General features: G+C 35.2%; 1 pseudogene across 1 annotated transcript; it reads left to right on the plus strand.

Annotated features, from left to right (window-relative positions):
* The first annotated feature begins 1,301 nt into the window (after nt 1-1,301).
* Nucleotides 1,302-14,955, plus strand: LOC309974402 (tRNA (guanine(6)-N(2))-methyltransferase THUMP3-like; annotated as a pseudogene). The gene is made up of 2 exons: nt 1,302-1,313; nt 13,991-14,955. The product of its transcript is annotated as a tRNA (guanine(6)-N(2))-methyltransferase THUMP3-like (transcript).
* The last annotated feature ends 752 nt before the right edge of the window (nt 14,956-15,707 follow it).

Raw genomic sequence — 15,707 nt, forward strand, 5'->3', positions numbered from 1 at the left:
CTGCCTATAATCCTTTTCTTTTTAGTGAGATCATTCAAGTTTTGTTTCTCCCCTAATATGAGATCTCAACGAGCTTAAGCAACCAGGGGTGACATCACATCAAGTCATCTGGCTCAGAATAAATTTAGACAATATTTCTTAGTAACTGTTTTGGCTGAAATTCATACAGAATAACATCCTAATAGCTATTAATATGGTGAAAAGTTCACTGTCATCTATCAGAATGCATAGCACCCAAAGAAGATTCACCATCGTACAGTTTCATTAAATTAGCACCTTTGACCCAAAAGTTCCAATACAAGAATTAATGAGAATAAAAACATTTTGCATCAAACCAAAAAGTCCATGACATACCAGATCCATCTATGTCCCTTCATACATACATGGTCAATAACTTTGTTTCCTTTTCATTACAACATTTTTTTTACATTAATATGTTTTATTTGGGAAGATTGTTCATATATATTTAAAGGTTTCTAGTTAATAAAATTCTATTTATTCTGATGGGAAGCTCAAACAAGTCTTTTTTAAAAATTTCTGTGCTTTATTGAGAAAAGGAACATTGACATCAAAAACGTGTCGCCACAAAAAAAAAAAAAAAAGTGTCGCCACAAACCCAAATCACGTCTCATATCTGTGATGTTATTCGTGATGACTAAGGTGATTATTGGTGAGCCTGGCACAGTGTAAGATCTGAAAGTCTTTCTGAACCACCAGGAAATGATTAAATTATTGAGATGCAGAGGATATAATATGAAATCAGAAGAGCTGTTTTAGGCTACTGACTGGTCCACTTACTGACAGATCCTTTGTGCACTTTCCCCAGTCTCCCCTAATATTAAAATTTTACAAAAAATGGCACATTATCATCACCAGAATATTTGCATTGAACTTATTCACTTACCCAGTTTTACTTGTTCTCATTTATGTGTGTGTGCATTTAGCTGCATACAATTTTATCCACTACCACAAGGATCTCTTCTGTTGCCCTTTTATTATCAAACCTACCTTCCTCGGCCCCTCCCCCATCACTAAGCTGTTCTCCATTTCCAAGTTTTGTCATTTCTAAAATGTTATACGAAATGGAGTCATACGGTTTGCAACATTTTGGGTTTGGCTTTTTTTCACTTAGCATGATTCCCCAGAGATTCACTCCAGTGACTGCTTGTATCAATAGTTCATTCTCTTTTATTTCTGAGTAGTATTCCACGGTGTTGATGGAATAGCATTTGCTAACCCATTCATCTGATGAAGAACATCTGGATTGATTTCAGTTTTGCATTTTTGTGAATGAAGCTGCTATGAACACTCAGGTACAGGTTTTTATGCAAATGTTTTCATTCCTCTGGGTTAAATGCTCAGGAGTGCCATTGCTACACCACTAATTGCGCAACTTTTTCCGGAGTGGCTGCACTATTTTACATTCTAATGTGCAGTGTCTGAGTGGTCCAGTTCCTCTACATTATCACCAGCATTTGATATTATCAGTATTTAAAAAACTTTATCCATTCTGACATCCATGTAGTGATGTCTTATTGTGGTTTTAGTTTGCATTTCCTTGATGGCTAAAGATGTTCAGCATCTTTTTTTTTTTTTTTTTTTTTTTTGGCGGTACGCGGCCTCTCACTGTTGTGGCCTCTCCCGTTGCGGAGCACAGGCTCCGGACGCGCAGGCTCAGCGGCTATGGCTCACGGGCCCAGCCGCTCCGCGGCATGTGGGATCTTCCCGGACCGGGGCAGGAACCTGTGTCCCAAACCCGTGTCCCCTGCATCGGCAGGTGGACTCTCAACCACTGCACCACCAGGGAAGCCCTGTTCAGCAGCTTTTAATGTGCTTATGTACCATCTGTATATCTTTCTGGGGGAATTGTCTCTTCATCTCTTTTGCCTGTTTTCTATTTTAATTGTGTGTTCTTTCCTGTTGAGTTTTGGGAATACTTTTATATGCTACACATTAGTCCTGTGTTGGATATCTGATTTACAAATGATTTCTTCCAGCCTGTAGTTTATCATTTAATCTACTTAACACGGTCTTTTGCTAAGATGTTTTAAATTTAGGATAAAGTCTAATTTATCAAGTTTCCCTTTTATCGATTGTGCTATTGGTGTCAAGTCTAACATTTCCTTTGTTTTGCTCTAGATCCTTAAGATTTTATCCTATTTTTTCCTAAGAATTTTATAGTTTTACATTTTATATTTAAACCCACATAATTAACCAAACTTGAGTTAATTTTTGTATCAAGTGTGAGGATTAGGTCAAGCTTCATTTTTTTTTGCTTGTGGTTGTCCAATTGCTGCAGCACCATTTGTTAAGAAAACTGTGCTCGCTCCACTGAAGTGCTTTTGCACTTCCATCAAAATTAAGTTATATTTGCGTGGGTTTATTTCTGGGTTCCCCTTTTCATTCCAGTGGTCTATATGTCTGTTCCTCCAATACTAGACTATCGTGAGTACTGTAGCTATAAAGTTTGACTTTTTTGGTGAGAGTAATTTTAATCATTTCATTCTTCTTTTTCAAGATGATCTTAGCTCTGGTAGAGTCTATGAATTGCCATATAAATTTTAGAATAACTTGACCATGTCTATAAAATCTCCTGCTGGGATTTGGATAGGAATTGCATTAAATCTACAGGCCAATCTGAGGAGAATGGCCGTCTTTACTACATTCATGAGTGTAACATGAACATGCATGTCTCTCTATTTATTTAGGTCTTCTTTTATTTATTTTATTAAGATTTTGTAATTTTCAGCATACAGATCCTGCACATGTTTCCTCAACTATAAACCTAAGTATTTTTTTTTCTTTGGAATGATTATAAATGGTGTTAGGCTTTTGATTTCAGTTTCTGCATGTTTACTTTTAGTATACAGAAATGTGATTAAATTTTGTATGTTGCTCTTGTATTCTGTGACATGACTGAATGCACTTATTAGTTCTATGAGTTTATGTGTAAATTCCTTGGGATTTTCTATGTAGCTAATCATGTTGCCTTTAAATAGAGATAATTTTATTTCTTCCTTTCGCACTGGCATGCCTTCTATTTCTTTTTCTTCCCTTACTGCACTGAGTAGAGTTTATAGCATTATGTTGAATAGCAATGGTAAGAGGAAACATCCTTGTCTTATTCCTGATCTTAGGGGGAAATCGATCAGTCTTTTACCAGTAAATCCAATGGGTATATTCAACTGACATGTTCTTGAACAAATCAAATCATCAAATTGTATTCTGACTCATTTTCGCATCTGTAAAAATAGGGAGAATCATAGAAAATATGTCTCTGAAATCTGTTTCTAGATAAACCAGTGATGGTGTGAAAAATGTAAACTAGCAAATGAGGGAGTTATTTTGGCAAAGACTCTCATGAGATTTTGAACCAGAGATTTCTGCAAGTTCACCAAATCAATAAATACTCAGAATATCTCACCATGTGACTTTAGGCTTTAGACATTTCAGTCTTCTCCTTGTCAATTTCCTATTCTATAATTCAACTTTTTAAAATGGATCTCAAAGACTCTTCCAGTTTTCTTTAACTCTGTGTTTTATAAGCTCTATTCTGGGCATTAGGTCAGATACAACGATTGAGACTGTTCTATATGTGTTTAAAATGTAGTTACAGACATAAGATCTATACATGTAAAAATATTATTTAAGATATATTGTTAGAATCAAATTGTGGTCAAATATATGAATGAAAGCTTGCTAACTCCATGAGAGTAAAGACTGAGGAGTTGATTTTAATACACTATTTATCCCCAGTGTCTAGAGTAGAGGCTCAATGAACATTTGCTGAATTAATAATGGGTAGCACAGTAGAATTATAAAAGTTACATTTGATATGGTGCAATTTCCAATGAACAAAGAAGCATAGCTAACTAATCAAAATGGATGCCGGTTGGTATGCTGTACCAGTGTGCACCCTTGATATGATCCATGGGTGCAGATCCAGGAGAGGGAGAAATTGTTGGGTGGCTAGAAGAGGTGCCAATGGAGCTGGGCTTCAAAGATTTGTAGATTTCAAGTGCGGGGGGAGCGGGATGGTATTTAACTAGGGGAAATTATTTGAGTAAAAGCACCAAGGTTAGAGTTCTGGAGAAAGCAGAACAATCTGGTTTAACTGGAGGATAGGAAAAGGGATTTTTAAATGTAGTTTGGCATCCAGGTATTGGAGGGTCTGACACTTATTACTTTTTACTGTTATCTAAATATTCGTGTACTTTTCCTGCTTCAAAACAATAATAACAATAAAACAAAAACTTCTGAATGTATTTTTTGATCATCTTCCTTTTCATTATATTAGGTTAATTAATTTTTAGAAGTTCAGTTTTAAAAACCATTAACCATTTAATAAAAAGTGGAATAATGGTTCAAAATATAGAAATTATTTATTATAGCAATACTTAAATGTTCTTATAAAATCAAATGAAACCTATTACCAATATTAAAAAACTGAAGGAAAGACATTGGCATATCTTGACCATGTTTTTCTTAGAGCCTGTATAACCTATATTGGTTATCTCTTTCTATAGGAGGAAATGAAAACAGCTAGTAAAGTTTTATGTGGTATGAGTAATAAAGAGAGTGGGAGGGTCACTTTATGTGCTTATAAATAAATCATATTAAGACTCCTTCATATGTTTTACAGTCCTCCTCGACCCTGTTTTGATCTAGAAGGCATTGAAGAGAAAAGCAAGTGGGAGCCATTATTTTGTTACATAGAAGAAAGGGCTAATAATTGTTAAATCCAGGACTTGGCCTCTCTTCTCTTTTTATGTTTTCCCAGCACTATCAACTGGGACACAGACTGTCTTCTATCAGAATCTGGAAAAGTGAGACTTAATCACTGATTTTAAAAAATATCTGAAAAGGGGCTTCCCTGGTGGTGCAGTGGTTGAGAGTCCGCCTGCCGATGCAGGGAACATGGGTTCATGCCCTGGTCCAGGAAGATCCCACATGCCGCGGAGCGGCTGGGCCCGTGAGCCATGGCCGCTGAGCCTGCGCGTCCGGAGCCTGTGCTCCGCAACGGGAGAGCCCCGCGTACCGCAAAAAAATATCTGAAGGAAAAATTATTATTATAGAAACAGACAAAAACACACATTTCACTATTTGATTTGAACCTGGAATCTTATCGTATACATTGTATATACTGGCAAAGAAAGCCTGTGATAAGCGAGGCACCAAAATGTTTTTCTCGCTTAAGCAATACACAGGAGATCTCAAAACTGCACTATTGTGTTTTCTTCCACCCAATAGCACAATTGTTTCTTTCTAGGAAAATCAAAAGATAAAGGGTTGCCTCTAAATGATGAAAATGCAAATGTGGCATTCAGTCTTATTGTAACCTAAGTTCCTTTCTTTCTCTTAAATTGGGAAGGTTTGACCCACCAAAATAATACAACGCATTCACCTTAAGAATTGCTTTCATGCCTTTAAAACGTTAATCGATCATCTCCTAACTAATCCAACTTTTCCCTCTGAAGGGCCATTGCAATTATTGGAGGGGAACACAAAAGCGTTTGGAATCCTCCTTTTCTTTAGTTTTAAAAGATGCTAATCTCAATGGTAATCTCCATAGGCCAATTTGTTAAACGGAAAATTAGTTTAATACTTGGGGAGTAGAACTTTTAATTAGTTCAGCGCCAACATCATTGTGGTGTTTGACTAATTGCAGTCATTTTCCCTTTTAAATCCTTTTCTTATCTCCTGTATCTTTCCAAAGCCCTTTAGCATTCTGTGATTTTTTTTACTATTATTTCATTCTTTCTTGTATCCTTATATCTGCTACGTGATCACTTACACTGCTCTTCGTGTCATTATTTTTTAATTTAGTAACATTTTTATTTAATCAAATAAATCCAAAATATTACCATTTCAAGATGTAATCCGCATACAAATGAATAATATATTTTATATTGATTTTTACTGAGTGTTCAAAATCCAGTGTATAATTTACACTTACAGCACATCTTGATTTCAAAGTTAAATTTTATCAGATTATTTGATCTGTATTTAGATGTTATAAGATTTACAGTTGAAAAAGAGATTCACATGCCCAAGTTGTTCCAAATACACCTTAAAAATTTTCAATAACTGAATCAAATATCAGTTTTTAAAATTAAATATACACTAATGAAAATTAAATTTAAAAATCTCTTTCTTTTTATTGTAATAGAGCTGCTGTAAGATTTGCATATAGGTTTCTGTGTGAACATAATGTTTCATTCTTCTAGGGTAAGTATCCAAGAGTGGGAATTTTGATTTCTTAACTTGAGGCATTTCAGGATGAGGTTTTGCTTTGATTACCTAGACTACTAAGGCATTAAAGCCACCTCAATCTAATGACCTTTTTAATTTGACAATTCAGTTAGATTATTTTGGCATCATCTGCATTTCATTCTAAGATCTCTTGACCTTTTAAACTGCTTTCTAAAAATTCGTACATGTTAAGGTTCTTTCTTTGATCTGTAAAGTTCCAAGCGTTTTGATAAATGCATAGCATCATATGCCCACCACTACAGTATCATAAATAGTTTCACTGCCTTAAATAAATCCTCTGTGCTTCACCTACCCTATCCAAACCCAACCACTGATGTGTTTACTGTCTCTATCATTTTGCCATTTCCAGAATACCATATAATTGAGATCATAAAGTATGTAACCATTTCAGACTGGCTTCATTTACTTAGCCATATGTATTTAAGATTCCTCCAAGTCTTTTTGTGGCTTGAGAGCATGTTGCTTTTTACCATCAAGTGAGACTTCAGTGTATGGATGTACTATACTTTGTTTTTCCATTCATCTGTTGAAGAGCAACTTGGTCACTTCTAGTTTTTGGCAATTATGAATAAAAATGCTATAAACATTTGGATGAAGGTTTTTGTGTGGACATTAGTTTTTAAATCAGTTGGGTAAATCGGGAGTATAATTGCTGGATCATACGGTAAGACTATGTTTAGCTTTGAAAGAAATTGCCAAGTGGTCTTCAAAAGTACCACTTTGCATTCCTAGCAGAAATTAACAAGAGCTTCTATTGCTCTGCATCCTCCCCGACAATTGATATTGTCAGCTTTTTGGATTTGAGGGTAAAGTCTTAATCCAACATGACCGCTGTCCTTATAAGAAGAGGGAGAGGCACTCGGGAGGCATGCACACAGAGAAAAGCCCATGTGAGGTCACAGCGAGAAGGCAGCCATTTGCTAGCCAAGGGGAGCGGCTTCAGGAGAATGCAAACCTACCAACACTTATTCTCGGGCTTCCAGCTCCAGAACTGTGAGTAAACAACTTTCTGCATTTAAGCCATCCAGTCTGTGGTATTTTGCTTTGGCAGCCCTAGCAAGCTAACATACTAGGTTTCATACGTTTTTCTTCTAGAAGTTTTATAGTTTTTAATTTGATATTTAGGATTATGATCCATTTTGAGTAAATTTCTGGGACAGGTGTAAGGTCCATGTCTGAGCCAAGCAGTATAGATACTACAAGATGTCATTTTTATTCAGGAGCTAGGGGAGAGTCAAGTCATATAAATTCCTACTCTAAAATCTTCACACCTAACTTTCCAAGATTCACATTTTCTTACATAGACCAGTCTCCTCTCGGTTTCTTCAGTTAAGTCAAAAATACGTGTTCCTCTTTGCCCATGTATTTTTACTTGTTAGTATATTTCTTGAGCTGTTTTCATATTATTTCTTTCCTTTCTGTGAATTTTTTTTTTTTTAATTTGGAGCACCAAGTTGTAAAGATGTGTGTATTTACCTGACAATTATACTACAGTTAAGTTGAGAAGGGTGAATCAATAGCTTGTATTTGTTTTTAAAATTAAATTAATCCTGGACAAGAAAACAAACAAAAATATGGATGTAGAACTGTACCCACACCAATTATTGGAAACACTTCTTTTTCTATTAAATTGTTCTTGCACCTTTGTCAAAGATCAGTTGACTTTTTGTGGGGGTATTATTATTTTAACATTTAAATAAGTGAATTTGAATTAAAATTTAAAACTAAGTATTATCTGCAATTATGGTAATAATCCACCTAGCTCAATATTAACTATAAGGCTATAAACGGATTTGTATAACTTACTGAATTATTTATCTCCAGCTTGATTTTTTTTTTCATAGATGAGTTCAGACTGATCTATTCCTTGAAGAGAATACTTCAATTTAAGGAAAATACTAATTATTTTGATTGGCATTTGGGCAGGCTGGCTCCAGGCCAGAGTTTTGCATGTGATCTTTCAGGTCCAACCATAGGCAATTACAAAGTCCTTAGTTGAGAGACCCCACATCAGACCGGGTGCACAGACAGTGCACGCCAAAGGGGGTTGCAGTTAAAGACTCCACTCCAGTCGGACTCCACACTTCCCAGTCCTGCTTCCTGCACTTACCACACATGCATACTTTTGCCAGTGCAAAACTTTAACATGTTACAGTTGCTTTGATCACATTTTATCCTTTCTTCTTGTTTCTTTGATTCTCTACATTCCATCTGGTTATGTAAACATTCTCATGGTTTTAAATTTTCATTTTCTTCACATTGGGGTGAGGAAACTGGTGGCATACCTATTTTCAGAGATGTATTTCATTTGAGTGTAATGAAACTAACACTAGATACATTTAAAGCATAGACTCTATAATTTCACTTTTATTTATTTTCGGGATCTCAAGTCTAGTTCCTTGTAGCTATGAAGTATTGCATCTATTTGCAATCCTCAAAAGATTCTACGGAATTTTAAGCCAAATTTACTTGGAGAATATTTTTTCCTAATGCTTCAGTAGATTCACACAACAGCTGCTGATTCTCCTTCAAACAGTTTGGTAACATGAAGATCTGGAAAAAGTACCACTCAGGGCTCCTTCTGTATACCAGGTCTGGAGTTTGCCACTTGTAATTGAAACGTAAGCCACCACAGATTATTTTATAAGTAGTAATTCCATCTCCATCACTGTGTAAAATCAACTACTTAAAAAGCTATTATATGTATTTATCCAGCTGACACCTGCACACATGAATACACAATATTTCAGAATGGAAACATATTTGCAAATTCATTACAGAGCACATCTTCTCTCTCATATTAAATTCCACAACAGAAATCATAGTAGATAAAAGGGTAACAGACTCTATCCTACCTATAATGCATGCATTCAAGTTTATCAAATGAGACTCTAAATTATCATAACTTAGAATTTTAAATACTTGAATATAAAATAGCTTCAGCTAATACTTTCTTAAAATGTTGATGACACATATATATACACAATGCACACACATATGTATTCATTTTTTAACTAAATGCTATTCTATATTAAAAGTATCAGGTCTCTCCTGGGGCAATCTGAATCTTACTACAAAGAGAGTATAGAATGCCATTGAAACGGATCTGTGTGGTCATTAATAGAGATGCTATCAGTTGGTAAGTTTGGTTTCAAAAAGTAATGTGTGTCCTTGCCTTTATGGAATTCACAAACCAGTAAGAGAGACATATAAACAAAGTTATTGGAAGAGAAAAAGTAAGTATATGAATAGAGGTAAGTGCACTGTTTCAGTTAAATATAGAAAGGATGAGTCAGAATGAGTCTGTCTGGATAAGTCAGAAGAACTCACAGAAGAGGAGATCACTGAGCTGAATAATGAAGGAAAGTAGAAGCTTTGTAACTAAATAGAGAAAGAAAGGGGGTATTTTAGGAAGAAAGTATATATTGTGTAAAGTCATGAAATTATGAAAGACCAAGATCTGTTTGACAGAAGGTAAGTAGTTTGGTATGGTTGTAACATAGGATTCACATGAGAAAGAAGAGCCTCTCTTACTGAGGATGAAATAAAGTTCCAATGAAAATAAAGGTAATTGGAATATCATACCATCCAGCACTTAAAACAAAATTTTAGGATTTTGAGGAGTTTCTGCTTGTTTGGTTTTGGTTTTGCTAATTAAACTGAAATATCTAATTCAGTCATTAAGCAAGTGTTCACTGAGAAAAGCCTGAGATAAAAGTAAAATAAAATAAAGTATACGCAACACACCTGAAAAAGGAATTTCATTAAAGATCTCTACCTATATGACTGACAACATATTTTCAGTGTGAAAATGATATGGGGGTATCTGACTATATAATGGACCCATCCAAAGGAAAGGGCTGTAGGTATGCATGTTTGAGGGTATCCCATCAAAGTAATGAGGAAATCTCAACAAGATTGTCCTTAAGAAAAGTCAGCCACTCAGGAAGCTACAGCCACCAGGGTGGACCTTTTACTCTGCCTTTTAGTGCATCACTGTTAAAAATGAAAGTACAACCAAGGATTACCAGACATTTAAGAAAGGTTTTAACATGAAAGGGACCCAAACAAATCAGTAGGAGAAAATCTTCAGAGGAAACAGAGAGAATGCAGATAGTGGTAGAAAACTTCAAAAATGAGCTACTGGGGGCCCCACTTCCTGTGTGGTGCCCAAGTAATTTCCTACTAGACTGAACTTACTGTATATTAGGTCTATAAACTCTGGACAACATATGAGAAACAACTACCTCAAGACACTAACGAATGAAGAAAAGTGGGTAGATTCTGGAAGGGAGATGACATTTGGAAGAAGACACCCCCCCCACCTTTTAAAATGGCTTTTAGCCTAAGAGCAGCCTGAAGTTGTCACCACATTGAGTGACTAACAATAAGCAAGAAAACAGGTAGTCTTTCTGGCCAGAAGAGAGGACAGAGTTTGGAGCTATCAGAGACTCTGGAGAGGGAAGGGGAAATTCTAAAAAAGGTGAGAGCAAGGGAGAGGGATCTCCAAACGCTATGTTTAAGCTTTGCAAAAGATACCTGGTTGACCCTTACGCGTGCACATGTGAAACAGAATCCAAGCAGCACAGAGTCCAGTATGAGATCAACCAAGTTAACTACCTACGAAACAAAATTTGACACTATTTGAAGGAATAAGGCAGAACCTAGACTTTCTAAATCATAGAGTTCATGATAATGAGGATATAATACAACATTACTCAGCAAAGAAGAATAGGAAAATATGACCCATTCACAAAAGAAAATAGAGACTCCACCCATTAATGACCCAGGTGTTGGAAACAGTATACAGGATCTTAAAGTGGATTTTTGTAACTATGCTGAATGAGCAAAGTGTACTCATAATAAATGAAAAGATAGAATAAAATTAAATGAAAATTTTAGAATTTAAAATACAATATTTGAAATTAAAATTTACTGAGTAGATTTAGCCAAATGGAGATAGCAGAAGAAAAGATAAGTAACCTTGAAGATAAAGCAGTAGAATTTGTCTAATCTGAAGAAGTGGAAGGAAAAGAGAGGAGAAAAAAGGGTGAGCACCTCAGGGATCTGTGAGGCAATACTGAAATGTCTAATATACATGTATAACTGAAGGAGAACAGACTGAGAGAAAAAATATGTGAAAAATAATGGCTATGACTTCTACATCTGGCTAATATGAATGACCTAACCATTCCACTCCTAGGTATTTACCCAAGAACGATGAAAAGATTGTACATGAATGTTTATAGCACCTTTCTTTGTAAGGGCCCTGAAGAGGAAACAATCTAGATGTTCTTCAACAGGTGAATGCATAAACATAATGTGGTATATCCACACAATAAAATACTACTCAGCAACGAAAAGGATCGGGCTGTTGATATATACAGTAACATATGAATCACAAAATAGTTACACTGACTGAAAGTAGCTAGACAAAAAGATGGACACATTGTATAAATTCATTTACATAAAATTCTAGGAAATGCAAAGTAATGTATAGTGTTGGAAAGGAGATCAATGAGCTTGTGAATGAGATGGAAGGTGGGAGAAATTATAAAGAGAAGAAAACTTTCTAGGGTAATGGATACGTTCATTATTTTGATTGTGTGGTGGTTTCCTAAGCATGTATGTCAAAGTGTATCTACATGTACACTTAAATATGTGCTGATTAGGGTATGCCAATTATACTTCATTAAGCTGCTTTAAAATAAGCAGGGAACACAAATGTGAAAAATTAAAATAAAACCAAACTTTGGCTCATCACAATAAAATTACTGAATACTAAAAATAAAGAGAAAATCTTGAAAGCATCCAGAGAAAAACAACATACTCTAATAGGTGAACAAGGTCATGGAACAACATACTTAGAGTTTTGATAGACCAGAAAAAACATCTGACAACCCAAATTTATATATTCAGCAAAAACAAAGAAGGCTAAATAAAGGCAACTTCAGATAAGGAAAAGAGAATTCGTCATCAGCAGATATGCCCTTTGAGAAATGCTAACCGGAATTCTTCAGGCCGAGGGGAAATAATACTGCATCGAAATTCAAACTTCAGGAAGGAATTAAGAGCACTGGAAATAAAGTTTTTTCATAAGGCTAAAAGGGTCAGTTCGTCGGGAAGACATAATATTCATAAGTGTTTTTCTCAGAACAGCTTCAAAATTAATAAAATAATGATAGAATTGAAAGGAGCAATAAATGATTCTACAGTCATAGTTGAAGAATTTTTAACACTTTTTTAGCTGTTGATAGGACTAAAAGAAAATCAGTGAAGACATAGACGGATATGAACAAATTACCAACCACCTTGACCTAAATGATGTTTATAGAACACCACATTCAGCAACTACAGAATATACACTCTTTTCAAGCACACATGGTATGTTCAATATGATAGATCATACACTGGAAGATGCAACAAGTCTTAATAAATGTAAAAAATTGAAAGCATACAAGATACGTTTTCTGAGCATAACAAACTAGAAATCAATAATGATGCAACATCAGGGAAAATCACTGAAATCATTTAAAGTCCCTCGATTTTCTTTAGCAAAGAAATTAGAAAAGACTTTGAACTGAATAATCAGCATAGAACCATAAAGCTTTTGAAGGGAAACACAGGATAATATCTTTGTGATTTGTGGGGAAGCAAAGTTCTAAAATCTGAAGCAATACCATAATAGAAAAAACTGAAAAGTTAGACTTGGCAGAATTAAAAACCAATTAACAGAAGGCAGCATTAATAACTTGGGCATGCCACAGATTTGAAGAAAATATATATTGCAAAACACATATCTGACAAAGGACTGGGATGCAGGGTATATAAAAAACTCCAACTCAGTAATAGAAAGACAGCTCAATAAAAATGAGCAAAGAATTGAACATACACATCAACACGCACGTGATACAAGCACATGAAAATGTTCTCAACATCATTAGTTGTCAGATTAAGACTACATAGATATACCACAACACACACATCAGAATGACTAAAATTAGAAACGCTGTCAATACCAAATTTTGGTAAGGATGTGCAGCAACTGGAAAACTCACATATTGCTGGTGGGAATGTAAAATGTGACAGCTATTTTAGCAAAAGATCCAGCATTTTTTAGTAAAATACATGTTTACTAACCTACGATCCAGACAAAAAAATGTATATGCTATGCTGTTTTATTTTTATGAAGTTCTAAAACAGTCAAAATCAATCAATGATGGAAAAAAAAATTGAACAGTGGTTCTTCTGAAGTGGTTTTAGGATTGGTGATTAGGAAGGGATATAAAGGATCTTTCTGGGATGATAATGATGTTCTATCATGATAGGCTTTGCATTATATTTACAAGTACTTGCATATTTTAGAACTCAGCAACATTTGTGCATTTGATTGTATGTAAATTTTACATCAAAGGAAAAAATACTTAAATATTGAACTCTGTGGCAAGAGTGCTTACACTGAATACAGTTGTCTGCAATTTACTCTAAGATGCATAAAACCATATGGTATATCAAAGTAAGAATAAACACATGAAAGAGCAAGGGTAATATTAATCCAAGAATCTAGGTGATGGTATTTTGGCATTTACTCTAAAATTCTTTCAGTTTTGCTCTATGTTTCAAAATTTTGCTTAATTTTTTTCAGAATCTAAAGTGCTATAACCAACATCTTTAGAGAGAAGAGAAAGCATAGCATTTGGGTACACTGGGCCTGCAGGATGCCAGGGCTGGAAAGGTCTGTGCTCGCAGCCAAGACTATATTAGGGATCTTGGAAGCGTTGCCAACGTGTACGACATTCAAGAAGCCACTAACCAACTCCTGGATGTGAACTTTCATGAAAACCAGAGATCTATTCAAGTGACAGAAAGTGGCCTCAGAGTGAACATGAGCATCTCAAAGTCACTATTAGAGTGACTGTACCCACTGGTTTTGAACAAACAGGGGCAGATGAAGTGAGAAAGAAATTCAGGTCATCATGCAAAATTAGCAGAGACCAGGCAAGATATATTTTGACGTTTCAGTGGAAAGTCTGGCTCAGGTTCATTGTCTGAGATCAGTTGATAACTTACTTGTGGTTGTTCAGGAGTTTAAAGATTCTAATTCAAAGGGGGGAAAAAAGGAAGTTCTAAAGGATTTTGAAGAATTGACTGGGAAACTCCTGCACTCCGATCCTTTGAAAGTATGGAAAATTGACACCAGTTTCAAGAAAAAAAAATGTGTAAAAAGATAAATCAGAATTCATGTAAAAGGAAGATGGATAATGGACAAGGAGACAAAATTGTTGAGAGAGTTGTTAAAAAAGAGTTTACTAACAATGCCTTAAGTTCAAAAGAAGAAATTGATTCTCAAGTGCTGAAGTTTAGAGTCACACGCAACAGGGTAGAAGAGAAACATTGTTTACTGCACTAGAGACCACAAGAGATTTGGGGAGCGCTGTTCAAGATTATTTTAAGTGGAAGGCTGACGTGACCAACTTTGATGTGGGTGTTCTTTGAATATCCATGATAATGAAATCACTGTGGGTATTGCATTGATAGAAGAGTCTCCACCAAAGAAATATCACACATTTTGGATTTGCAACTCTCAGATCTTCTCTTGCTTATGGGATGCTCCAGCTCTCTTCCCCTCACCCTACTGATATAATAGTTGATCTGATGTATGGACGAGAAACAAAACAATAGAGAGGGCGACTGAATGATCTCACTGTTATTATGTTGTTGGTAATAATAATCCAATATACCAGTGGCTATGATTAGAGCAGCAATTACATCTAATTTTTATTGACAAAGAGCCAAATTAAATAAGGCAAACTAAAAAAAGAAAAAAAAAAAAGGCAAACTACTCTGGGGCTTGCCCAACGATGCTGCTCAATGGGATATCTGCAAACTGGCTCTGTGGATATATTGTAATGTTATTTTGAAAAAGGATGGACTCCAAGAAGAGAAATTGGAACCTTTATCCAGCTTGCCTACACTACACAAATTAGTGGAAGGTACATCAGAAATAAATTAAACATGTATGAGGCATTGATTGAAGCCAGGGAAGCAAAAAGTTGTACAGGGAAATGTTCCCTTCATCAATGACTACATGGCTCAGCTGTGATTATTATATGACCGTATTAATGTCAAATTGAATTATTAACCAAAAATGACTACACTAGGTGAATGGAGGAATGGGTATATAAGAGAATGAAATCCTCATGTTTCATAGTGTGAAGTCAATACATATTAATATTGAAAGAATCAAAAACAGTAATATGTGTTATAATTTAGGAATTTGATAGTAAATACCAGAAGAAAGTGACCTGAACAGCTTTTCTCTGGGAAACACAAGTCAGAGGTGAGGAAGAGACCAGAAGACAGCTTTTTAAAAAAATGTGCGATAAGCTGTGTAAAGTTATTTGACTTTAAGTAAACAAATAAGAAAGTAAAAT

This window comes from Leucopleurus acutus, assembly GCF_964270905.1.
Source record: "Leucopleurus acutus genome assembly, chromosome: 17".
NCBI classification, from domain to species: Eukaryota; Metazoa; Chordata; class Mammalia; order Artiodactyla; family Delphinidae; genus Leucopleurus; species Leucopleurus acutus.